The following is a 26,752-nucleotide window of genomic DNA, read 5'->3' as shown; positions in this document are numbered from 1 at the left end:
AGAAATGGATGATGAACTTAGACAATTACATGATGTGCAATTTATAAAGGAACTTTTTTCGTTTAATGTTTCAGGAAAGTTTATGAACAAATACCTGAGAAAAGACAAACCTGAACCTGGTTTGTCTTTTCTCAGACAAACCTGACATTGACATTTAAAACAAATTTTTGTTTTGGATGTCAAACATTCAAAACAAATGGGTGTTTTGAATGTAGAGTTCTTCAGTCCAATTAGGTATCTTTTTGATTAGATCATTGGTTTTATTGTGAGCGCGCCAAGTGGGATCTCTGTCTAAAGGTTTATAGGTAATAGAATCTTCATGAAGAGGTTTCATTTTATTATAATCTTCAGAGTTTAAAACTACTGTTGCATTCCCTTTATCAGCTTTGATTATAATGATATTTTTGTCTGATTTTAATTCTTTGAGGGAAGTGTATTCTGTGTAAGGAAGATTCCTTTGAGGTAATTTACTTTGTAGTAATGCTGTGGTTTGTATGCGGATGAGATCTGATGTATTACCAGGTAAATTTCTTATTCCTTTTTCTATTTGAGCCATTATGTCAATTTTTGGGATGAAACGTGACATTAAGGCAAAGTTAAAACCTTTTAGGAGTAGATTATTTTCTTCTCTTGATAGGACTCTTGAAGAAAGATTGATAACTACTTTGGCATAATCTAGGTGTTTTCTTTGTTTTTCATGAAGAAGTAAGTTGAATTTTCTGATTAAAGTATGCTTCTTCCGATCAGAGATTGCCGTAGCCTTGTTATATGTGATGATATCTATGTTGTTCCACAAGTCGGACGGAAGAGATGTGGCTAACTCATCATGTAGAGAAAATGTATCTCGGCTAATATGTGCTACTTCTGATCTGTGGATGCAATCCTTTCTCTCAGAATAGCTAGTTCCATTCTTCTGTAAATTATGTTGGCTTTATTTGTATGGAATGCACGTTTGATTTGAATAAACTTAGGAACGATTTTGTTATCTCTGCAATGGATTAAGAATATAAGACGGTTGATGAAATTAAGATGTTTAACATGTAATTTCTCTAGTTATTTCTCAAAATCCAAATAGAAATTCCAAATAGGAATTTCTATTTGGATTTTGTTGATCTCAAAAAAAAGCACATTATAAAGTGCAAAGGGAAAAAATGTCTGCAACAATAAACCTGTATGATGTTACCTTACACACAGACATTTGTATAAGGTTCCACTTACACCATACTGGAAAAGGATTTCACTCATATTTGGAATCCTTGCAAAAATTTTTTCAAGCCATTCTCATTTATATTTCAAATGGACCATTTGCAGGAACACAAAAAGGTGCACAGTGTATCAAAATAAATTATTGTAATAACTCTATTGTGATAGTAAGATGGAATAATTTTTCTAATTTTTTTAAATTTATTTATTTTTGTTGTCATAATAATCTGGTAAAATGTCTATAGTATAACTGGCAAAAAATGGCTCCAGGTTTAGTCATGATAATGAGTTACTACACAGAAATACAAATTATGAAATAAAGCGTTTTTTTTAATATTTTTTTATTAATGATAAAGAATGCATTGCAAATCAGCACAATACAATGGGTACAGGTTGAATAATTATATAGGGAACTTCAACTACGGAGACAGACTGGAAAAAAGAATGGTCACAGGGAGAGAAGGAATTGGAATTTATACAGCTGCTAAGAAATAATGACTTGAGAAAACATAATGGAGGGGAACAATGTTTGAGAGTGCTGGATCTGGTTCCATAGTATCAGAGAACTTTGATGAAAAGAATTGGCACATCCTCTGACTAAAACTGTTTAATTCGAGCCTCAGTATTGGTAACATGCCAAAAGAGTGGGAAAAGGACAAAATAGTTCCAGTGTATAAATAAGGCAGGTTACAAGACAGAAGTTGCAAATTATAGGCCAATCAGAATCTTAAGAAGAGTGGTTAAGTATTGGAGAAGTTGATAAAAGAATTCAGGACTAGGTGGACAAAACTGATACTTTATAGGGAGAAACATGGCTTCACGAAGGATAGGTCTTGGCTTGTAGTTTGCTTACTTTTAATAATAATGCGACAACTGAGTTGGATAAAGGAAATGGCTACTCAGTGATATTTCTGGATTTGCAAAAGCATTCATCAAGATTCCATGCAGAATTCTATTGCATAAATTGGAACAAATGGAAATAGAAATGAAACTAGTGATTTGAATAAAAGATGGGCTGATGGACAGACATCAAAGAGTGGTTTATAGAGAAACTGAGTCTACGAGAAAGCAGGTGACTAGTGGTATACTGCAGGGCTCAGTACTCTATTGCATAATCCTATGCTGTTTAATCTGTGCATCAATGACACAGGAATAATTTGAGGGGAAACGTTCAATTGTTTGCTGATGATGCAAAGCTATGAAGAGTGATAGTCAATGAGGATGATGTAGGTATCCTGTAGAATGACTTAAACAGAGTGGAAGAATGGGCAAAGGCTGCCAATTTATATTACAGTTTGTGCAGTTCAGGATGAAGAGATCACAGTCTGTGTACTATACTGATAATCTGAACTGCAGGAAATTGATAAAGCTTGGAATTTGGAGGTTACTCTGGACAATGATTTGGAGTTTAGGGGACAGATTTCCTTACAAAGGTAGGGAAAATAGCACATCAGATTATATGGCTGTTGAAGAAAACACTGATAAGCATGTTGCAAGTTTTTCCACTTGGTTATACTATAAATTAAAGATGCCAAGAAATTATATAGTTGTGAAGTAACTTCACAACTGGACAACCCATATATAGAGGATAATGACTTCGCATCACTTGCCTTAGTATTCCATAATGCAAAGCACATGTATAATGCTATGCATTATGGGAAGGGTCACTACCCAGACCGGTTTCGACCTTTATTGAGGTCTCATCAGTGGGAGCCAGACCCAGAAGTGATACCAAGGTTGAAGCAATGCATAGGTCATATTTCCATATATGAGTAGCCAAAAGGTGTCACACCTTATTACTATAATACTCTGGATGAGAGATAGATGTTGAAAGTTTTTCCAAAGTTTTTCATTCTGAATGTTAGAACACTATTCTTTGATCTTGAAAATGAGATTTATGAAATGTCAGGCGTTGAGCAGAAAGGCATCATTTAGAACAAAAAAGAATACCAAGCTTTATGAAGGATGAAGAGGCTATTGATGTATGTGTTTGTGTCAAGATAGACTTGATTTGAAAGTCAACACATGAAGAGAGAACTGATCCTAATTGACGATCAGAATATTGTCAAAAGTAAAGGAGAGAGTGAAGCACAGTCTTTATTCTGGGAAATAGGATGCATTTTGGTGGTATTACAACTCACCAGGTTATCTTCATCACACCTTTCAGAAAGGCAAAGAGATTGCTGTTTAAGGAATTAGTCATAGATAGATCTTGAAGCCTAAATTACCTGTGTTACAATTTTGTTGTAACACAGGTAATTTAGGAATTGTAACAATGCTTTGTTACAATTCCTAAATTTGAAGAACTTATTGATGACCCAGAATTGCCTGTCTCCTGCAATGAAGCATCCAAGTAATCAAAAGCAGCAGCTTTTAAGAATTACTCTTGCTCCAAGTGTTTTCAGCTATGCACAGACATACTGTATATAATAATTTTAGCAGATTTTTAACCTCTCTCCTCCCTATATCCAAAAATAGATGGCTCCAATTCAGATTTAATTTCTTTGTTGTTCATTACATTTTTATACTGTTCTTGCTTTGCTGTTTGTGTTCTGAAGATGTGATAGAACATCAGTGAAATATCAGCAACTAAGTAAATAAATATAGCCTGCGTGGTTACGTGCTCTGCAACCATATGCCTGGGAAAGGAGTGAGGAGTGTCCTGTGTTCGATTCTCATCACTGATGTGAGAAGCTAAGGATCTTTCTCAGACATAGACAAGTTAGCAGTTTTGGGCACGGACTGTAGGGTTTATCTCCCCAGTTTATCTGGGATTTTTCCTGTCACAAAGCAGGCAAACCGGTCTTAAGAACACAATGCTTCACAGACAATTACACATGGTTGAGTGTGGGGGTAACGACTCCACATCATAGTGAATTATGAAAACCAAAAATGGGAGGCCAGGGCCCTACATGGGGCTGTAGTGCCAAAGAAGAAGTAGTAGTAGTATATAAATATATTATTTGTTTTCTTAGTAGTGCGTGAATTATATTAGTAATGTGTTGCGAATTATACTGTGATGATTAAAAAAAAAACATCATGAATTGCCAACGCATAAGCCTTTCTACTCGTCTAATTCATTGATCATACAATTAACATTTGACTTACGACAGGGTTCTGTTCCAACGACCCCATCATAAGTTACAAATCACTATATTAACAGTTAACATGTCTGAATGCTAAAATGTGTATGTCTGTTTTGTAATATTTTTAACAGATTTTACTGTTTGTTATAATTTGTACATTATTTCACTATAAACAAAAAAAATTTGTATTTGGTTAATTTATAACTGGCAATGCATTTAACAACTCTGCCTTGGGGGAGGGCATCCCCAATGACAGTCCCAAGCCCAAATAAAGGAGAAGGGTTGGACGAAAGGCTAATCACCCTTCCTCATAAAAATTCCCTGATTATGGAACCGAGAGTCCAAGAAAACCAGTATACCAGGTGTCGAGTGTGTTGGCCTGCAGGATTCCTGATGACCATTATTTAAGTTGGCAAGAAGATAATGCATGGATGAAGTTTCAAGGAAAAGCTTACAGGAGGTCACCACTTTCACCTAAACAGAAAATGTTAATAGCAATGTTAGAATGGAATGTTAGAAATGTTTCAAACTGGAAAGACACGAGAAGTCACAAAGGAAGTGGGAAAGTATGGAATAGATATTTTAGGAATAAGTGAGTAGGGATGGACAAGCTTTCGAAGAGCAAGAACTGCAGATGGATATCAAATACTGTATTCAGGATCAGATGAAATTCATGAAAGAGGTATGGCACTTAGAAACAAGTAAAAGCTTTAAATTGAAATGCCTATAAGTGAGCACTCTTTCTAATAGTGCCCATAATCTTTGATCTAGTGGAACATCTCTTTCAACTGAACTCAACCACACACACAATACCTTTCTTTCCAACAGCAGTGATTATAGAATTAAAAAAATAGTTAGTCCCTCCCCCATCGCTTCAGAAGGATTTCGGACATGTCATCACCGTCCTCTACATCCATGGCACATCAGAAATAATAGCCAGGTCTTTAAAAAGTACGACCTCTACACAGCTTTTAAGCCCCCACCAGAAACTTGCTATCCTGGAGTATATAAAGTACCCTGTCCCTGCAAGCTGGCTTATTTTGGACAGAGAGGTAGATCAGTGACCATCTAGGAAGAACACAAAGCGTACATCTGCAATCACGACTATGGTCAATCTGGCTTTGAAGACCATGTATTAGATACAACTCACAGGATCTCCTGGAAGAAAGCCCACTATACTCCACCACAGTAAATTTATAAGAAAATACTGTTTTTAGAATCTATGGTAGCACTCAGAAATCAACCAAATTTAAATGAATACGGGTGCATTAAACCTCCCAAAATTTGGGAAACAATTGTCAGCAGTCCTACTTTACATCCTAGGCCACCTATAATCACCCATAGAGGGTGATCACCCAGATAGGACTTTAGAGTCACCCACATGTTTCATTTAGTATTGTGTTGTCTTTATGTGTATGCTACAAGAGTTATTTGTAATTCCTGAAGATATCTCAGAGACTGAGACGAAATATTGGAAGTATTAAAATTATTTTTAATCCTTTCCTAGTGCTGTAAATATTCCATTAAACCTCCAACATGATGTCCTCCCAGTACTTAAGCCTTAACACTCAGATAATACAAGTTTATCCACCAACAAATGAGAAGGAACTAGAAGGGAAGGAGAATTTTTAAAATAAGTTACAAAAATGTATAGAAGTACCAAAACATGACATAATTATTCTTATGGGTGGCATGAATGCTAGAGTTGGCAACAGAAATAATGAAGATGAAAGAGCAGTATGTTGATCAACTGGTGGCATTTTGTGAAATGAATAATCTTGTGATAGGAGGAAGCTTATTTAAACATAAAGACATACATAAAATGACCTAGATATCACCAGATGGCAAAACAAAATCCAAAAAGATCATATTGCAATCAAAGGTAATTTTAGGAGTTTGCTCTTAGATGATAAGGTAAGGCAAGGAGCTGATGTAGGGTCTGATCATTACTTAGTAACAACCAAATTTAAATTAAAACTGCATAGGATTAAAAAAAATTACAAATCAGAACAGAAGGATAAAATGTCTAAATAAATAATGAATAAAAGTAATAAACATTTTTCTATTATGATAAAAAATTGATTTCATCATCATCAACATGCGTATCAAGGATTTAGGCCTAGGATGGCCTGTTCCAGCCTTAGAAGTCATCGTTGAATCGTTTAAGAGGGCGTCCTGGTTTTCTTTTTCCTAATGGCTTGTACTTTAAAGTTTGTTTTGGTAATCTTTCTGTATTCATTCTTTGAATGTGTTCCATCCATTTATGTTTATATTTTTTAATTTTTTCTATTACTGGTTCTTGGTTTAATTCTTTCATAATTTCTTCATTTCTTTTGTGATCAAATAGGGTATACTTTGCAGTTTTTCTCAAAAACTTCATTTCTGCTGTTATTAATCTTTGTTTTTTTGTTTTATTGTCCATATTTCGCTTCCATACATTAAGACTGGTAGGGCTAATGTATTGTATACTTTTAGTCTGGTTTGTTTTTGAACTAGGTTTGGTTTTAAATATAGAGTTAATTACACCTGTTATTTTTAAATATTTTACGTTTATATCGTTTTCATTTTCATGTGATCATACACACTAGGTAGTTAAATGAATTCACCTGTTCTAAGATCTTGTTCTTTCAAGGCCATAGTTTTTTATTTTTCTGTTGATATTATCGTACCATAATCTTTGGCTATCTCATTTAGATCTAAAATAGCTTTCTGTAAATTATCTTCAGAATTTGTAATTATTATTTGGTTGTCAGCAAAAAGGAGAGTGTTTAAGTTCACTGTAGGAGAAAGTTTAATTCCTTGATGCAAATTTTTATTCCATTTTATTATTATTTCACTTAAGTAAATATTAAAAAGAGTTGCTGAGATGGGACATTCCTGTCGGACCCCTTGGTTTATCTCTCTCGTATATGATAGCTCATGATTTAATGTTATTTGTATTTGATTATTTTCATATATACTTGTGATAGCTTTAGGATATTATTTGGTATTTGTCTTTCTTTTAATATGTTTCTTTTAACTTTGTCAAATGCTTTTTCAAAGTCAATAAATGCAATATGTGTTTCTAAATTGTATTCTCTTCTTTTCTCTATTATTAATTTTAGGCAAAAGGCCGGGTCTATACATGATCGTCCTTTTCTAAATTCATTCTGTACTTCTAAAATAAAGTTTTCAGAATATTTCATTAGTTTACTATTTAAGATTCTGCTATATATTTTGTAATTTAGTATACTGAATTTAGTATACTGATACCTCTATAGTTTTTAGGGTCATCTCTATTATCTTTTTTAAAGATAGGAATCACAATTGCTTTTTTCCATTCTATTGGGGGGAAACCAGTTGAATAAATTTTATTTAAAAATAATAAGTCTTTATTTGAATCTTGTTCCTGCATATTTATATAGTTCTGAACCTAGCTTATCTTCTCCAGGTGTTTTTCTGTTTCTTGTTTCTTTCAGGCTGATTTCTAATTCTTCTTTAGTTATTTGATTTCATATTTTGAAAATAAGAAGCTAGAAGGTGAGAAAATAGAAAGCCCAAAAGAGATGACTGAAAAGCAATGGAAAAATTTAAAAATGGTATATAATTAGGTTGCAAGAGACTGGGTGATAAGAAGGGAAAAAAGAACAAGGATTGGTTATCAGACAAGACCTGAAGACACATAGAAGAAAGGCATCAAGTTAAAATATTTGAAAATGCTAAATCCCAAAGAGCTAAAGAAAGTCATTTCAGCAATTACAGAAAGAAAGACAAGTTTATTTAATAGATCTGCAAGAGAGGATAAAAGGAATATGTGGACAGTTTAGGCAGAATCAGCACAAAAGACTGCAATATTAGGGCATATCGGAAGGCTGTATGAGATGACAAGGAAAGTAAGCTCTGAAGAAAAGAAACAAGTAAATAATATAAAGATTAAAAAAAAAAGTTTACTGCTAACTGAAAAGGATGAGATTGTTAGAAGATGAAAAGAACAATTTGATGAGATTTTAAATATAGAAAACAATATAACTGCACGATTATGAAAGAACAACCTCCTCCTGTAAGCAAAGATGTAAATATTACATCAAAACCTATACCTAAAATGAAATAATGAACATAATAGAGAAACTGAAAAGATTCAAGCAATGATAATATGCTAAAATTTCAGCATCTTGCGCAATGTTAAAGATAAGTCACTGATAAACTGCAGCTTATCTTTAACAATGTGCAAGAGACTGAAAAGATACTTAAACACTGGACAGAAGCAATAATAATTATAATCTCTAAGGAATTCTCACTAGATGTGAGAATTGGAGGGGAATTAGTCTACTGTCAGAACCTGCAAAAATTTTCTGTATAATCAATGAACAAAGCATAGAATTCGGAAGCCCATTATATCTAAATTTTATAGATTTTGCTAAAACCATATTAACAGAGAAACATCATTATTATTTTACAGTATCTCCATGGAGACCGAGACTCATCAAACTATTACATACACAAAACCTATCATACCTCTCATTAAACTCATTCCCTGTCAGGAAACTTACAACTAATAGAGCGGTGAATGAGGGGCAATCCATGCCACTCATTCACCACTCTCTGTGAAAAAAATCTAGTCCACACAGCATTTTTATAAAACCCTTTAATATCTTATAAGTTGCTATCATATCCCCTCTTTCTACATATCAACTAAACTTTGTAACCCATGCACCTTCAACCTATCATAATAGGGAGCATTCCACAGACTTGTCATGATGTTACTCACTCATCTTTGAATCTCCTCTACCACCACCTGATCCCCAAGAAACGAGTAAACTAAATGCATCCAAATCGTACCCTTCTAAAGAAGGAGAATAACTTCTCCATCTTTACTTGTTAGCATGTTTTTCGACATCCAGGTAATCCTTTGAGTTTTTTTTTTTTTTACCAACTTTTACAATATGCCTTCTGAACTTGAACTCTGTCCACCATTATCCCAAAGTCCCTAGCCCCATTAATTTCCTGCAATCAAGCACCATCATTATGATACACATTATATACAGATTGCAGTGCCATCATTATATATTATAATGATGGTACTACAATCTTTCTGAATTGCAACATTAAATTGACAATCATTATCATTTGCCAACAATGTCAATTTATTTAAATCAACCTGAAGGATATTATTATCTTAAAACCCCATGGAGTAACAGACTCATCTAGGAAGTCCCTTTCATCATACAGTGCCTTAAACACATTCAAATTCTCTGTAGACACTATATTCCAATCATTCATACCTCTCCATACAAAAAAAAAAACCTGCTTTTCACTCTCTCCTCACACCCTCTTTATACAGTTTACAGGGATGACCTCTTGTTTTCCCTTATCTCCCACCATTTTATGAAAAACCCTCTTCAACATTGATCCCATAACTCCTTACCAATGTGTCTATTATATCACCCCCATTCCTCCTATCCACTAGACTGTAAACTGCACCTTCTCAACTTTTCCTCGTATTCAACATCGCAGAGATCAGAAACTATCTTAGTTACCTCTGGACCCTTTCCAACATCTCTTCATCCTTTTGAAAACCAGGTGACCAAATCTGTGCACAGTAGTCCACATGTGGCCTGATCAGCTTTATACAGTTGAACCAGAATCTCCTTACTTCTACAAGTCAGTGTCCTTTGTATCATTGCCAAAATTTATATTTCCTCACAATTTATCCCCCACCAAGAGTAAATTCTACATTCAATCTTTGTTTTCCAAATTTTAAAATCTTACATTTTTCAATACTGAACTGGCATCCCCACTCTTGTACCCATTCACTCGGTCCATTCAAGTCTTCTTGTAAGGACACAACATCTGCTCTACTCCTCACAGTTCACCCCACTTTGCATCATCTGCAAATCTTTCCCAATATCAATAACATACAGGTTAAAGAGCAATGGCCTTAAAACAGATCTCTGAGGCACACGACTAGTGACTTTCCTCTTCTGGGATATTGCTCCCACCTACACAACTTGTTGATACCTATCAGACAGCCAATCTCCAATCCAATGCACTAGAACCTTATTGTAATAAGTAGATTACTAAAACATGACCGCCCTTTAGCAAATCTATGCTGTCCATTCAGTGCCAGATTAAACCCCATGGAGGCTCCTAGGCAGTCGAAACCTTGGGGCCCCATCGCAAATTATCTCCTAATACGTTTTTAATTTTATCAACCAACAATTTTAATAAACCCATTTTATTACATAATAATTATTAAATATTATTAAACAAACAAAACTTGAAACATTCATCTTTCTCAATTTTTTTGTGGGGAATCTTTCAGGATATCTTGGAAGTCTACCTCTTGCAAGATGTCGTATTTAGTGACCATAATGGTAAGTGAGTTCAGTCATTCTTGTGTCATTGAAGATTGATGATAATTTTTCAGCAGTTTTAACTTCGAAAAGGTTCATTCACCAGTAGCTTTCGTCATCATGAGACATATAAATTCTTAACGATGTCATAACATTTGGGAATGCTGATTGCACCATATATTCAAAAATGAGTTTGTACAATCGTGATGCTGGCACTGTTTCATCAGCTTTGAAATCTTCTGTGATATGAAATACTCGAAATGAACCATTTCATCTACAAACTCCAACTTGATGTCCTCAGGATAATTCTCTCTAAATCTTTGGACAGCTTCTTTAATTTCGGCATCAGTCTTCAATGGGAACTCAACGAGGAACCCAAATAGAGAATAACTTTGTTATAGGCTTCCATATGACGGAAAGCTCTGCACATAACTCATCCAATATTTGTAGGTAAGTTTCAATCTTGAATTTTTCACTTCCTCAAAGCACAACCTCTTCCACTTCATCATCGTCCTCATGATGTCTTTTTCTTATGCACACATGCCTGCTTTCATCAGTGTATTGCGCATCAATTTTCTCATTTGCCTTCCTCTCATAGTCAAACATTTCTCTATGTGATATAAAAAAAATCGAACAGTGGTTTCAGAAGATCAACGACCGTTTGAAATTCTATTGTTTCCTTTTACGGTGCATTACATGTACGTAGGTTGCACCAAAAATTTTTTCTAACCGACAGCTGACAGAAAATGAGCTTTTAAGAGACAAACTGCAATGTGAACCTGATGTCTATGGCTTATGTACTCTAAGTTGTTAATGGGTACATTACATTAATACAGTATTTTCTCTATAGAGTCTTTAATGTAAAGTTTTCGTTTCCTTCAGTTGATTCATTTTCTATCTTTTGGAAACAATTTAAGAAAGCTTGATTGTAATTTTCTTTCAAGATCAAATCAATATTATTTTGATCCGTTGCCACGCGGCACATAGGCCAGTGCCTACTCTACCTATTTGGAAATCTGGCACTATGTCCATCAAAGATAACACCATTGTTGTTAACCCAATTCTGGAACCTGATTTTCATCAGCCTTTCCAACACTTTAACTACAACCACTGACACACAGATTGGCCTATAATTTGATGCTTGAATTCTGTCAACTCCTTTATGAAGTGCAATCATTCGTTCCTTCCACTCCTTTGGAACTTGACCCAATGTAAGACTCATACTAAATAAATATGTCAAGGCATGTCAACTCCCTGGCATATTCCTTCAAAATATGCAGTGATATATCATCAAGTCCTACAGCCTTATTAATTCCAAGTTTGCTCAATTCTCCATATACCTCTTCCTCACTCAGTTAGTCTCTCCTCATCATCAGCTGCTCTCAAACAAACTCTCCATGATGTTGCATTCATAAGCACGAAAGACCTTTATGAAGTGCTCATTAAATATATCAACTATATCCTCTGCAGCACTTGTCCTTATACCATTTTCTCCAATCATTGCCATCCTACCATAATGTTTTTTTTTTTTTGGCTTCATTAGCTAACTGCTGATCATACTGGACTTTTGCTGCCCCTTACCAACCAAGTCACCCTTCCTTGTCTGTTCTTTGTATTCCTCACATGGAATTGACTACCACTCCTCTTATGTTGCTTCCATTATGCCTTTTCCCCCCCTCTGTATTGCATGCTTACTCTTCATTCATCTATTTCACACCTAGCTTATTTAAACTTCTGACCTTTGGAATACATTTAGACATTGGAAGTTTACAGGATTTTGGGATGAAATTTTGGAAATAAGTTTAAAGGATTAAACTAAATTTATTACATCTAGACATTGTTTCCATTACATAGTTCTTGAATATCACCTAAGCAGCATTGATCTCCTCCTCCTCCCCTTCCAGCTACAGCTTTGGAGCTGTAGCACAAAAGAGGAAAGCTGTCTCCTGAGCTTTTCGTAATCACTGGGCTTATTTCATGGTCACGCTCACCAACTTAGGGGTGATTTGACACCTCATTAATAATAACATCCTCAGATGAGTTATCGAATCCAAGATCCTCGGTTCTTGTGTGCCCTCTGTTACATACTGCCTATGGTAGTTGTCACTCAAGAACGAGAAACTAATTTTCTTTACTTCCAGTTGATATCTCGACATCTATATTGCCATTATAGAATCATGATCATAATGATCATGATTCTAATAATTATGATCATAATGATCACCCTTTTCCCATTTGCTTGGCTAATTTTTGCTTATATATTTTCCTGGTCACTACCCTCCACGTTGGAGCGTAGTGACCAGGAAATCTCACACCATACCACTATTTCTCCCTTGCATCTCTACCTTGTCTAGACATAACTCTTTTTCTATTATCAATAGCACTCTGCCTCCCATTTTACTCCTATTTTCACAACATACATCATGCCCTTCCATCTCTATTCCTGTCAGGATGTCCAACCATGTCTCACCTATTCCAACAATTTTTGGATGAATAAAATCAATGCAACCATGTCATTTCCCTTGTTCCAGATACTTCTAGCATTCATATACAAACATAACTTATTCCTTGATCTATAATAAGTTTCACTGATACCACTTATTAGATGTGACTTCTCCATGCTTACCTCGAACCATTTCTTTTTTTCTCCCGATTCATCCCAGAATATTTTTCAAATCCAACTGTTTTCCAAACATCCCAGATTCCATACGCTCCTTCCCTTTTTGTCTACACACAAATTCACATCCTCTTGGAGCATCAATGTTTCTCACGCTGTGTTTCCCTGTCTGCTGAGTCTCCCTGTTTATCTTGCACACTTGTTCCCTCATTCTCTACACTCATGCCGCCTGCTTCATTCATAAGCACCACTTCAATCTCTACTTCGTTACTCTCCTGCTCTTTTTCATCACTTCTTACTTGCTCAGATTCGTTCCCTGCACTCATTACTCTCCCTTCCAGCAGAAGTCTCTCAAATGACTCACACCAAAACCATTCACATGCAATCCATCATTTTATACAGTTCAATTCTTCCTTCAAACTCATTCCACACATTAACAAACTGCACTTTTTTCTCTTCACACATCTCTACTAATATATCATTCATAACTCTTGATGTTCACCTCATCTCATCACATCACAGTCATACCTCGGCAACACAATGACTACCTTTCTATCACACTATCTTTTATTCTTCTCAACAACCTCCTGATATCCAATCTTAGATTCTCCTTGTTCCCAGTCAAGTGATTTGTCTCTATTACCATTACCAACTCCTTTGCTCACTTACTCCTCATATTAGTAATAGTGGAGTAGATTCCACTCCACTATTACTACTCTCTGGTGTCTGTTGGCCATCCCCCTCCCCTATCCAGGCTTCTAGTTTCATATCTATTCTCATTTGCTCCAACTTTTCTAACAGCTTTCCATGTGGTATTCCATTAAATGTCTTTGCAAAAGTCCAGCATTATGGTATAACCATTTCCTTTATCCAATTCCACTGTCACTTTATTATAAAACAGGACCTACCATTTACAAAGTCGTGCTGCCCACTATATTGTATCCCTATCTACTCACTGTTCGATTTTACCTTTAACAAACTTTCCAATACTTGAACAACCACTTCTGATATATTAATTGGTCTGTAGTTTGCTATCTCTGTCTTGAAGACGCCCTATCCTTCCTCCATTCCTCTGTAACCCTGCAAAGCTGAGACTTAGATTGAATAACTTCATCACAGGCAATGCCAATTCTCTTGCCCATTCATGTAGTACATAGGCTGGCATGTCTTTTAGTCCCACTGCTGTATTCACATTGATATTTTTTCATTATGCTGAACACTTCCTGTAAGTCAATTTTGATATTCATCTCTGTCACATCAGTAACTGCAAAATTGCCACATGGATAACACACCTTTGCAAAATGACCACTCAGCAATTGAACTATTTCTTTCGCCCCTGTCACCTTCCTACCACCAGCATTGATTAAGGCCATCCCACCACAGTCATCTTTCTGCTTAGTTGCTATATAATGAAAAAAACTCTTTTGGGTTTACTTTTGGCTTGTTTAGCTAATTTGCTCTTAAAATGATTTGGTCTTTCTTAGCATACTAGTCACCCTTCTTGCTTGCACTATGTACTGCTTATGAGTATGCTAATCACCTTTTTCTTTATATTTGCTCTAAAGTTTTTTTTATTTTTTTTTGCAGGTCTCGTTTAATATTTCTATTCATCCACTTCATTCCGATTTGGCTTATCCTTCTGACCCTGGGTATGCAGTCTGATGCTACTTCTCTCAAACAATCTCTGACCATGCACTACTAACATTCTTTCCTTGTAGCTTCTAAAGCCATGGCACTGCTCTAAAATGCCTTCTAATTCTGTCATAATTACTAGCTTTATAATTCAACATAAACCTTTTCTTGAGAGATAATTCCACATATTTAACAACTTGCTAGAACGAGACTGCATGACCACTCTCCCCAACTGAAGGCAGAGCGTCTACTTGGTTATGGATATACATCAAAGAGCCAAAACATTATGACCAGCATCTTCATGCAAATAGAAACAACTTCAGGGAAACAATGCTGAGTGTGCAGGTTATGAAATGGTAGAAATAACATCCAATACTACACTCTGCTAATCAGCATTATTCTTGTTCTTAACATGGGAAAGGCAGTGGACTTAAGGGAGTTTGACAAAGGCCAAATTGTGATGGCCAGACTTGATCAGAGCATTTCCGAGATAACAAAGCTTGTGGTGTGCTCACAGTCGGCTGTGGTGAGTACCTTCAAAAAATGCTGTGAGTAGGGGAAAAACCATGAACTGCCAGCACGGTGTGGGCCGACCATGGCTCATCAATGCTTGAGGTATGAGCCAACAGCAGGGTTACTGTAGCACAACTTGCCAATAACTGAATGCTGTGATGGGAGTAATGTGTCACAACACACAGCAATTGTGTTGTGACACAGGCCACTCTGAGCACCCGTACTAATCTCGATTCACCATCGAAAGTACCTCAAATGGACATGTTAGCATCAAAACTTGACCTTGCATGAGTGGAAGAAGGTTGTCTGGCCCAATGAATCTCGTTTCCTGTTGCACCATGTGAATGGCCAGATACGTGCACATCATTTACTTGAGGAAGTGTTGGCACCAGGATGCAACAGTTGGATGAAAACCAAGCCTTGCAATGTTCTGCAGGGAAACCATGGGTCCAATTATTCACATGCAGGAAACTATGACATCTACCACCTACCTAAACATCACTGCAAACTAGGTACATCTGTTCGTGGCAAAGGTATTCTTCTGTGGTTGCGCCTTCTTTAAACAGGATAATGTGCCATGCCACACTGCCCGTTGTGTGCGAGAATGGTTTGTGGAATATGAGGAAGACTTCCAGGTATTGGCTTCCAAATTCTCCAGACATCAATCCAGTCATGCATCTGTGGTTTTGTGGTAGTACAGCACACCTGTTCTGCAACAATTCAACCACATAACTTAGAAGAGTTAAGGATTTGCTGGTTATGTGTTGGTATCAGATAACACAAGAAACCTCTAGAGATCTTATAACATCAATGCCTCACCGGATAAGCGCTGTTTTGGCAGCACGTGGAGGACCAACATCATATTAGGTAGGTGGTCATAATGTTTTGGCTCTTTGGTGTATCTTCTGATGCTATTACCAGATACAATTGAGCCTCCGTAGCTCAGTCGGTATAGACAGAACTCTTTGGTTGGAAAGACCTGGGAATCAAACCCATGACATGAGGAACCTTTATCTGGTCTCTTTTGACTAAAAGTAGAGGTGAGTTAGCCAGTCTCATATGGAAGTAGAGGGTTTTTTTCACCCAGAAACTTGAGTTTTTTGTCCCTCAGAACAGGCAAACCAGCCCGTGAACGCACACGGACCTACAGTGATAAAATACATACTTAATACCTCACTAGGAGGGCTCAACCAGTACTAAAGGACGATCGAGGAATGGGGGAACTTCACACGGATAAATAAAAACCACATACAATACTCTCAAACTTGTCTCAGGAAATTATCCCTTACCAACTGTAAAAATTCCACTTCCATTTTGCCATACATCCCCTTTCCTTCCTCTAATCTATGTCCTCATAGTTGAAGTCTCCTATAATTGCTCAGATTGCATTCCCTGTGCTAATCTACTACATCTACATCTTCCTGTGGACCCCCCTTCCTCCCTCAGTCTATAGCAATAACGAACAACATATTTTGTCCTATTGGCCTCTATCTCACACCAGACAGCCTCAAATGAAATGTGGTTAATTATTAAAAGTTATGGAATTCTAAAAATATGTGCAAATAATTGTATATAATGAAAGTAAAAGTTGTGTTATTTGACAGTACACAACATCCAAATGGTTTGAGATAAGATCTAGTGAAAGAGAAGATTGAGTAATGTCTGGATTATTGTTTGTTATAGTCACTGACTGGATTATGAGAAAATTACAGGAATTAAATGATTCATATGACACAGAAGATCTATGATGACATAGATCACTCTGATGACATTGATTTGATATCATTAAAATACAATGATATACAAACAAAATTAAAAGACTTGCATTATAAAACAGCTGAAATGGTTGGTCTTAAATATGACTAAAACAAAAGTGCTTAAACTAAACAACAACTGCCACAAAGGGATGAAAATCAATCAACATGTTGTAGAAGTTAAGAATTTTTACATACTTGGGAGCATATATAGATAATGAAAGAGTAGGACTGACAGGGATATAATGCAAAGACTGAAAAGTTAATACTTCTTTCAGAAAATTAAATAATGTAATCTTCAAACATGGAAATCTTCAAAATATCATAATAAAACCAAAATAAAATCTTTAATAGCAATGTTAAGGCTATTATTATTATTATTACAGTCTTAATAATAGCATATTATTATATGAATTAGAGAAATAGAAGCCAATCAAAAAAAAAAAAAAAAAAGACTAAACTAAACAGTTTCAAAACAAAATGCCTGCATAAAAGATTAAAAGTATTTTAATATTTTTATTAAAATATTAAAATACTTTGACTAGACAACAAACAATGACTTAAATAAGCTGACTGTGCAAAAAAAAAAAGAATGAACAGCAGAGATAGATTCCCAGAGTGGCTTTAACATGGATCACAGAAGTGCCTAAGTTAACTTAACAGAGAATGACAAAAAATGAAAGAAAATGACTGGCTGGAAAAACAGAAATGGTGGCTGAGTACAGAAGTTTATGTGCCATGAGGTAAGAAGAGAATAAGCATACTACACTATTGTGACAGAGGGTGGTGTGGTTGTTTGTGTAAATAGGAAAAGATAATGAACCACCCGGAAAGTAGATGTCTACCATCTAGGAATGCCAGACAGTTATTTCATTCCTTTTCAATTGTGAAGTGGATTTTAGTATGTTGTCTATTTAAATGCATATAATGTATCTGGACCATGTAGGCAAACAAAAGAAAGGAAAACAAAACACTTAATACAGTGTAGCCTGTGTGAAGTGCTTTGTTTTCTAAGTGTTCTATGTAGCAATTAGCAATGAACCCATGTACTGTCACTTCTATTCCTCTTGCCCACACACAGGGATCATGAGTGTGTGCCTTTTCGTGTGTGGATCATATATATATATATACACACACAAACTAGGGGTGCTCTGCCCACCCTCAAGTTTCGGGCTGGTAAGCCGGTAAGACAAAAAACGTTTTGAATTTCGGCTGAATATATATATATTCAGTCGAATATATATATTCTGTATAGACTAAATATATATATTAATAGTGCATGAGAAGCATTTAAAAAATACTTAAATGATGCAACAGAATGTGTCCTGAGAGTTCAAAGAATAAATAGGATAGGAGTCAAATGGATGTATAATCATATCAAGCATGGGATTCGTAAGAAAAGGGTGATGTGGAAGGAATATTGTGTGCATAAGCATGATGTCTGTTACGAAAATTATAAACAGCATGCCAGAAAACTCACAACTGTTGTGTGGAAAGAGAAGTCTGAGTATGAAAAGAAACTGGCTCTCCAAGCTAAAGACAACCCCAAAGAATTCTATTGTTATGCCACAGATAAAAAAAGAATGAATATGAAAGAATACTGAATGCAGATGGCATGAGGGTGACAGATGCAGGAGATGTTCAACTAATGAGTGCCCATTTGCTAAAAGCTATCAACCTGATGTATATACTCATTACTGGATGAAGAAACTCAAGTGTATGAGGAGGAGGTATTAGAGTTGTTGCACAAACTGAATAAGAATTCAGCAATAGGGAGTGATGGGATATCAGCACATGTGCTGATATCCCATCACATGTGCTGATATCATCTGAGTAGTTAGTAGGAGTGTTAGTAACTAGCTATTCCTTTAACTAGACTATATAATTTGAATCTCAGAGCAGGGAAAATTCTACAGGATTGGAAAGAATGTATGGTAATCCCATTGCACAAGGGTGGTGCAAAGACCGATGTATCCAACTATCGACAAATCAGTATCTCAGGAATGTTGGTGAAGATTTTGGAAAACTTGGTTATGGCTTGCATTCAGAAATGGGTTGACAGAGAATCTCTACTTTGCAATGGACTATCATGGCTTTACAATGGGAAGGTCATGTTTTAGCAACTTGCTCATATTCTATAATAATATTACCATTGAGCTACACAAGGAGAATAGATACACCATGATACTTTTGGATTTTGCTAAGGCTTTGATAGAATACAGCATGGAAAACTGTTGTATAATTTGGAGAATATGGGTTTAGATTATAAAATATTAGTGTGGATAAGAGGTTTGCTGAGTGACATGTCAAAAAGTGGTACACAGGAGATGTGAGTTGGCAAAATTTAAGCTAAATTTAAGTGGACCAAGGACTGATCCTTGTGGTATACCACAAGGATCAGTCCTTGGTCCACTGTTATTCACTCTGTACATTAATAAGATTGGGAAGGATTTTACAGCATTAATATATATTAATAATAAATAATAAATAGCTTACAGCTATTTGCTGTAAGGAGGGTAATTATTATGGGGGATTTCAACTATGGTAACATTGATTGGAAGGAGGAGAGGACACGTGTGAGGAAGGAACTGAATTTTATTCAGTTACTAAGGGATAACTATCTAAGACAGCATGTAATGGAAAATACTAGGGGTTTGAGAGTGCTTGACCTAATAATAGCATCTGAGAATTTGACTGTAATGAATATGACCATGTTGCCACCTACTGGTGAGAGTGATCATAGGGTCTTGACCTGGGAGGTGGTAATTCCACATGTACCCTGTCTTAATTTTCGATTAAGACAGGGTACATGTGGAATTACCATGCTGGCAAGTATGACAAGCTTAGGAGACTGCTTGGTTCAGTGCCATGGCATGCAAAACTGCAAGGGCTGGATTTTGATAGGGCATGGGAAGTGGTCAAGGAGCATTTGCAGGAGGTTATGGCTGACTGTATGCCTAGAGCTCGAATAGTAAATCAAGTAGGGTTAAATGGATGAATAACACAATTAAACTTGAGTTGCAAAAAAAGAAACAACTGTGGAAGGAATTTAAGGAGAAAGGTGACCTGCAGGCACATGAACGGTATAAAGTGCAGGCCAGAAGGGTAACGAGTGTGGTAAGAAAAGCAAAAGCAGATTATGAAAGGAAATTAGCCATGCAAGCTAAAGAGAATCCCAAACAGTTCTTTCAATATGCTGCAAGCAAAAAAAAAAAACTGTACATGGCAGAATGATTTTAAAGAATTCCGATGGTAGGGAGGTCACTGAATCAGTCGATATAACGGAATTACTGAGTGAGCACTTTGCAAGAGTATATCGTCCAGGTGGTGACATTGAAGGAATGAAGGAACCATTAGTTTATATGGGAATTGTGGTGAATGAAGTGGAGGTAAATAGTCTATCACAGAATCTTAATGTGAATACATCTGTGGGATTGGATGGTATACCAGCACGGGTCTTACGTGAAGCGGCTAAAGAATTGTCCCTTGACCACATTGTTTAATCTGAGTCTCGGGTCTGGTTTAGTCCCAAAGGGGTGGAAAGAGGGGAAAACAGTTCCACTGCATAAAGGAGGATCCAAGACTACTGTTGCAAATTACCGACCAATCAGCATATCAGGAGTCGTTGTCAAGGTCTTGGAGAAAGTAGTCAAGGGAAAAATACAGGAATGGATTGATGAAAATGAGATACTGTATGGGGGACAGCATGGCTTTGTGAAGGGTAGATCATGCCTCAGTAACTTGCTCCAGCTTTATAACACAGTGACGGCTGAACTGGATAGTGATAATGGGTTTACAGTGATACTGCTGGACCTGGCTAAGGCCTTTGACAGGATACCACATGGAATTCTAATCCGTAAACTGCAACATATGGGAATGGATATAGGGTTGTGAGATGGATAGGAGGGTGGTTGATGGAGAGACACCAGAGAGTAGTTTACTCAGGAGTAGAGTCCAAAAGACGGCCTGTGACTAGTGGTGTGCCACAGGGTTCTGTTTAATTTGTTCATTAACGATATAGGGAAGGAACTTAGAGGAATGGTTCATTCATTTGTTCGCTGATGATGCAAAGTTGGGTAGGGCAATAGTGAATGCAGAAGATATCAAAATTTTGCAGGATGATTTGGATAGATTGGAGGTCTGGGCTAAGGAGAATGGATGTCAGTTTAAGTGGCAAAACATAAGGTTATGCATTTTGGGGTGAAAAGATTAGCAGCAGTATATCACATTGGTGAAACTGTACTCCATGAGCTTGATGAGGCCAAGGACTTGGGAGGGTTGGTGGATAGGGAATTGAAGTTTAGGGGATACATTGCAAAATCAGCTCATCAAATCACTTGGATGCTGAAGAATACTTTGACGAGCAGAGATAAGCAAGTTATTGTTCCTCTGTATCGAGCCTTGATAAGACCCCATCTCAACTACTGTGCCCAGATCTGGTCACCTGGGTTTTTTTTGATGGGGAGGAGGTTGAGAGGATCCAGAGGCAAGTGACCAAGATGATAGCAGGTCTATGGAATGAACTGTATGAAAACAGGTTGAAGATTTGTGGGTTGCAGAAATTTGTTGATAGGCAGAAAAGGGGAGATATGATCGAGACATTCAAATTGCTGAAGGGTTTCTATAGGATTAATTCAGAGGGATATCTTTGAGAACAGAACTGGTGTTGGGAGGACTAGGGGAATCCATGGAAGCTGGGCAAGAGTTTGGTCAGTAAGGGTGTTAGGGCTGGGTTTTTTACTTTTAGAGTGGTGAATGAGTGGAATAAGCTGCCAGAGTCTGTTGTGAGTGCTATGACAGTAAATGAGTTCAAGGCAAAGTATGATAGATACTGTGTTAATGTCAAATAGCTGAGATGGACATGATGTTTAGGGCCTCCCTCGATGAGTCTAAGGACTCCTTGGAGTCGCCCATAATAATAATTCGAATGCTGCAACGAACTTTGACATGTAAAGATAAGTATGTCATTTTGCCTCTTTACAAGGCCTTGATAACACCTCACTTGGACAATTGCGTGGATGTCTGATCTGGTTTCTGTTGCGATTCTGATACAGTGGAGAGTACAAAGGGGAGTGTGTTAAAAATGATATTAGGATTGTGGAATACTGATTATGAAGATGGATTGAGAATTTGAAGACTGAAGACACTAGCAAACAGGAGAAAGAGGGGCGATATAATTGACATTAACAAACTTCTGAAATCATACAAGATTTCAGACATTTCCATATCTTCCATATGGAAATTTTTCATATGGAAACTTCAGAAGATTTCAGAAGCTTCCATATGAAAAATTCCATATCTGATATCATACGAGATTTCAGATATGGAATTTTTCATTTTATATAGGGAGTGGGAAAGGACATTTTTTGGAGAAGTTTGCTGATGTTGCATATTTAATACAGCACTATTAAGTTCTTCAGTCAACATAAATAATAGTCACTTTCTGTTATATTAGATTCATTGTCTTCATTAAAACGACATGGACAAAATCATAACATGAAATTGTCAGCAAAAGAGAATAACGTTGAGGTTGAACAATCAAGAAAAAAAGTAATTTTTTTTGTATTTCAGAATTATGTAAATTAAAATAAATAAATATATTCTTAGCCGAATAAGAAACTCAAAGAGTTTCATGCCAAATATAGTAGAAACTATATAAAGTTCGGCGATTCCAAGCGTAAGCAAATACCTGGATACTGCAGCAACTGACCCTTAAGGTAGTGCAAGCTGAGGCGACTCATGTCAAAGGTGGAGCAAGCTCCGATCACTATTCTTGATATTTACCCATAATGTGAACTTAGCTCCTAAGAGCTAGAACAGTAATACAGCTTGTATATAGAGCTATATAGACTGAGTACTCACTCTTACAACTCATACAGAAGCTTTCAAAAATGCTTGAAAATATCTATAGCATTTATAGACCTTGCAGCTGCATGCCACACTATGTGGAGGCATGGCATGCTTCTTAAGATATTTTGAATAATACCATATAAAGTTACACTATCTTCTTAATAACTACTTACCACTTACACCTTCCAGGTTTTCACAAAGGACTCCATAAGCTGGTCCTATAGAGTGAACAATGGCCTTTCCAAGGTTCTGTTCAAACCCAGATGTTCTTTGATGTGTAAGTTAGTAACCTGCCCCTTACTATTTCCAGGAGGTTTGCTTATGCCAATAACCTGGCAATAGTAACAAGATCAACAACTAAAAGCAACAAAAGATATATTAAGAAATTTAGTTATGTTAAGTAATTATTTTAGGAACTGGAGACTGTAGTCAAACTCAAGTAAAACAAAGGTGTCCTGTTTTCATATGTCATAAACAGACCTACAAGAAACTCAAAATTGAGATGAATGGTCAAACAACAAAATACAACTCATAGCCTAAATATCTGAGGTTCATTCACTGTACAGGACCCTGATATTCCGTTAACATCTTACATTTGTTGCTAAACTGGCATCTTGTAACAAGATCATTTAGAAGCTTGCCAGCAACCTTGGGAAGCCCCACTGGAAGTGCTTCCAAGTATAGCTATTAGCTTGATCTACACCCCTGCTATATATTGTACATCCATGTAGTTGAACAACACATAAACCAGCATGAGAATTGTGCTGGGGAACAATCAAACCAACCCCATTACGCTGCCTCCCAGTTTTGAGCCATGCAGGAGAAAATTTCTTCAAAGAGAATATTCAAAAATCATTAACATCCTACAATTCCTCATTCATACTGATGATCTGGAGGCAGTAGCATAGCAGTCCCAGATCTCACCATTCCCCCCACAAAAAAAAAAAAAAAAACTGCAGAACAGTTGATCGCCAAGGAATTTGAGATTTAATATTTAATTCTAATAAGAGGAATGGAATATTGTTCCAGTCTTCTTTTCAATGCTTGGAAAGAAGAATCAAACCATGTTCAACAAAGAAGTTACAAAGGATCCAACTAGTAACTATCTGGCTTTGATCTCCCTTGTTGCTCCTGATGAACATTTGTCTTCAAACCTAACAAGGTAGAGCACGATGTGCTTGCATTCATGGGATATCGTGTATGAATGCGGTTCACAAGCATTGCAGTTCACTGACATCATGTATGAATGCAGTTCACAAGCCTTCCCTAGATACCTATAGAACCTAGTGAGCATATCAACAAAGGCATGATTTTGGACATAAATTTGTAATTCAAATGACTCACTATGTGTAATGGTTTATTTTTATATTTTATTCATTAAGACTGCTTTGAATTTTAATTGTACCTGCTCTGTACCATACAATAAATAAATAGAAAGCTAAGACTGCAATACTAGTAACAATTTTTAACATAGAAGTCAGCTTGAAGCTATCTAGTGCGAGATGGATTCTAACCAGATGAAATACACAGTGGGATATTCTTACAGACCTAGTGAACAATTGGCTGCTGGCAATAATGAAATGGGTTGACAGTGAATCGATACCTTGCAAAGAGCAGCATGAATTTACATTTACAGACCAGCAAGGGAAGGTCATGTTTGAGCAATATGCTCATATTTTATAATAAATGTTATGGTTGAGTTAGACAATATATTTAACCCACACAAGAGATACAAGAAGCTATACTATAATGTGTGTACCATGGGGATCAGTCCTTGCTCCACTGTTATTTAATCTTACAATAACAACATTGAAAAGAATATGAGGTGACATATAGCTGTTTTCTAATAAGGCAAAGAAAGGCAGGGTAATCAGAAACGCAAAGATTTCAATAGGTTGGGATTGCAGGCATGTGAAAATAGCTTACCAGCCATGGCTAATAAAATTATACACTGTGGTGTAATGAGATCTCCAATGATATGCCAGCCTGGTTAGCCGAGTGGTTAGCATATCCGCTCTACAGCCAAAAGGCTGCAGGTTCGAATCCCGCTGTGAGCATGGACGTCTGGGATTGTCTGTGAAAATACTAATGGTAGTGGTGGGTGATAGATGGCATTGGTGTAGTTGCGATTTGTTGTAGATGACGACAGAGTTGTAGAGTAGGTACCCTCCCTCGACGAGTCTTTGAACTCCCTGGAGGTGTCATGTAATAATATCGGTAGCATTATGCTAGATCAGGCTGGAAATCTTAAGTTCAAGGGCCATATAGCAAATATTTGGAAAGAAAATGGGTAAAATAGTTGAGATGCTAAAAGGTATAATGACATGAAAGAATAAGGAAGTCGTTTTACCTCTTTACAAGACTTTGACAATCTCGTGTGGACTGCTGTACACAGATCTAGTCTCCTGGTTTTCGAGGTTATGCAGATACAATGTAAAGGGTGTAATAATGGAGAGTGTAAAAGGATGATATCAGGACAGTATAAACAGAAGAATGAGGGATGATACTGTATCAATCCACCTACATCTTGGTTTTCCACTGGGTCTTTTTCCTGTCACCCTGGCAAAGAACACTTGTTTATTATTATTATGTGACACCTCCACGGAGTTCAAAGACTCATCAAGGGAGGACACCTACAGTAAAATTACAGTAATTTACGTTAAAGATACCAAGAAATTTTATAAACTTGGTTTTAATCCTTTTTTTCCCAAGTAAGCCAAGTTTGCACCTGAAGTATTTTTAGGTCTGAGGCAACTTGTGGTAAAGGTGGCATAAGCTCTGATCACTTGCTTAAGTATCCCATAATACAAAGTACATATCATTACGGACATGTATAATGCTGTATTATGGGAAGGGTCACTATCCAGACCAGTTTCGACCTTTATTGAGGTCTCGTCAGTGGGAGCCAGACCCAGAGGTGGTGATACCAAGGTTGAAGTAATGCAGAACTTATTATTTACCTACACGAGTTGCCACAAAGGTGATTAAACTTTATTAAATAAAAATCTCAGGATAAGAGAAAGATGTAGAAAGTTTTTTACCTTGGATGTATTATACGTTAAAGATACGAAGAAATTTTATAAACTTGGTTTTAATCCTTTTCCCCAAGTGTCTGGCTCCCACTGACGAGACCTCAATAAAGGTCAAAACCGGTCTGGGTGGTGACCCTTCCCATAATACATAGCATTATACATGTCCGTAAGGATATGTGCTTTGTATTATGGATACTTAGGCAAGCGATCAGAGCTAATGCCACCTTTACCACAAGTTGCCCCAGACCTGAAAATACTTCAGGTGCAAATTTGGCTTACTTGGGAAAAAAGGATTAAAACCAAGTTTATAAAATTTCTTGGTATCTTTAATTTATAGTACACCCAAGGTAAGAAACTTTCTACATCTTACAGTAATTTAGTTTAGTAATTACAGTAAAATAGTTTAGCTAAACTTTCAACTCACTTCTGTTTAAGTAGCCATACACCCAAGATTAGTTCTGCTAACACATTCCTAATTGCTAAGAATGTCAAGTTCTTTCTTAATAGTCTAATTTTTATTATGATACTGCCATTGATGCTATCTGTTAGTCCCTTATATCTTTCTTAGAAATAAAATTCAACATCAGCCTTCGATCAAGAGTTATTTCTAACGCAGCTCTCATATTCATAAATTAAAATTGGTTTGAACATTGTCCTATACATAGCTAGTTTAGTATTTTGACTCATTTCTCTCTTATTCAATATAAATTTATTCAGCTCACTTCCAACTATA

General features: G+C 36.4%; 1 protein-coding gene across 4 annotated transcripts in view; it reads right to left on the bottom strand.

Moving 5' to 3' along the window:
- Socs16D (Suppressor of Cytokine Signaling at 16D) overlaps nucleotides 1-26,752 on the bottom strand; it is a 162,173-nt gene that overhangs the window by 123,879 nt on the left and 11,542 nt on the right. Inside the window, exon 2 of one of the 4 annotated variants that reach the window (XM_090408634.1) lies at nucleotides 23,161-23,319. The exons of the other annotated variants lie outside the window; for them this stretch is intronic. The gene's annotated coding sequence lies outside the window, so the exon portion shown is untranslated. The remainder of the gene's footprint in view (nucleotides 1-23,160; nucleotides 23,320-26,752) is intronic. 4 annotated transcript variants of the gene reach the window in all.

The sequence above is a fragment of the Typopeltis vanoorti genome, chromosome 2 (assembly GCF_054136105.1).
Source record: "Typopeltis vanoorti isolate ZY-2024b chromosome 2, IOZ_Tvanoo_1.0, whole genome shotgun sequence".
Taxonomy (NCBI): domain Eukaryota; kingdom Metazoa; phylum Arthropoda; class Arachnida; order Uropygi; family Thelyphonidae; genus Typopeltis; species Typopeltis vanoorti.
This window is presented reverse-complemented; position numbering and strand designations above follow the sequence as displayed.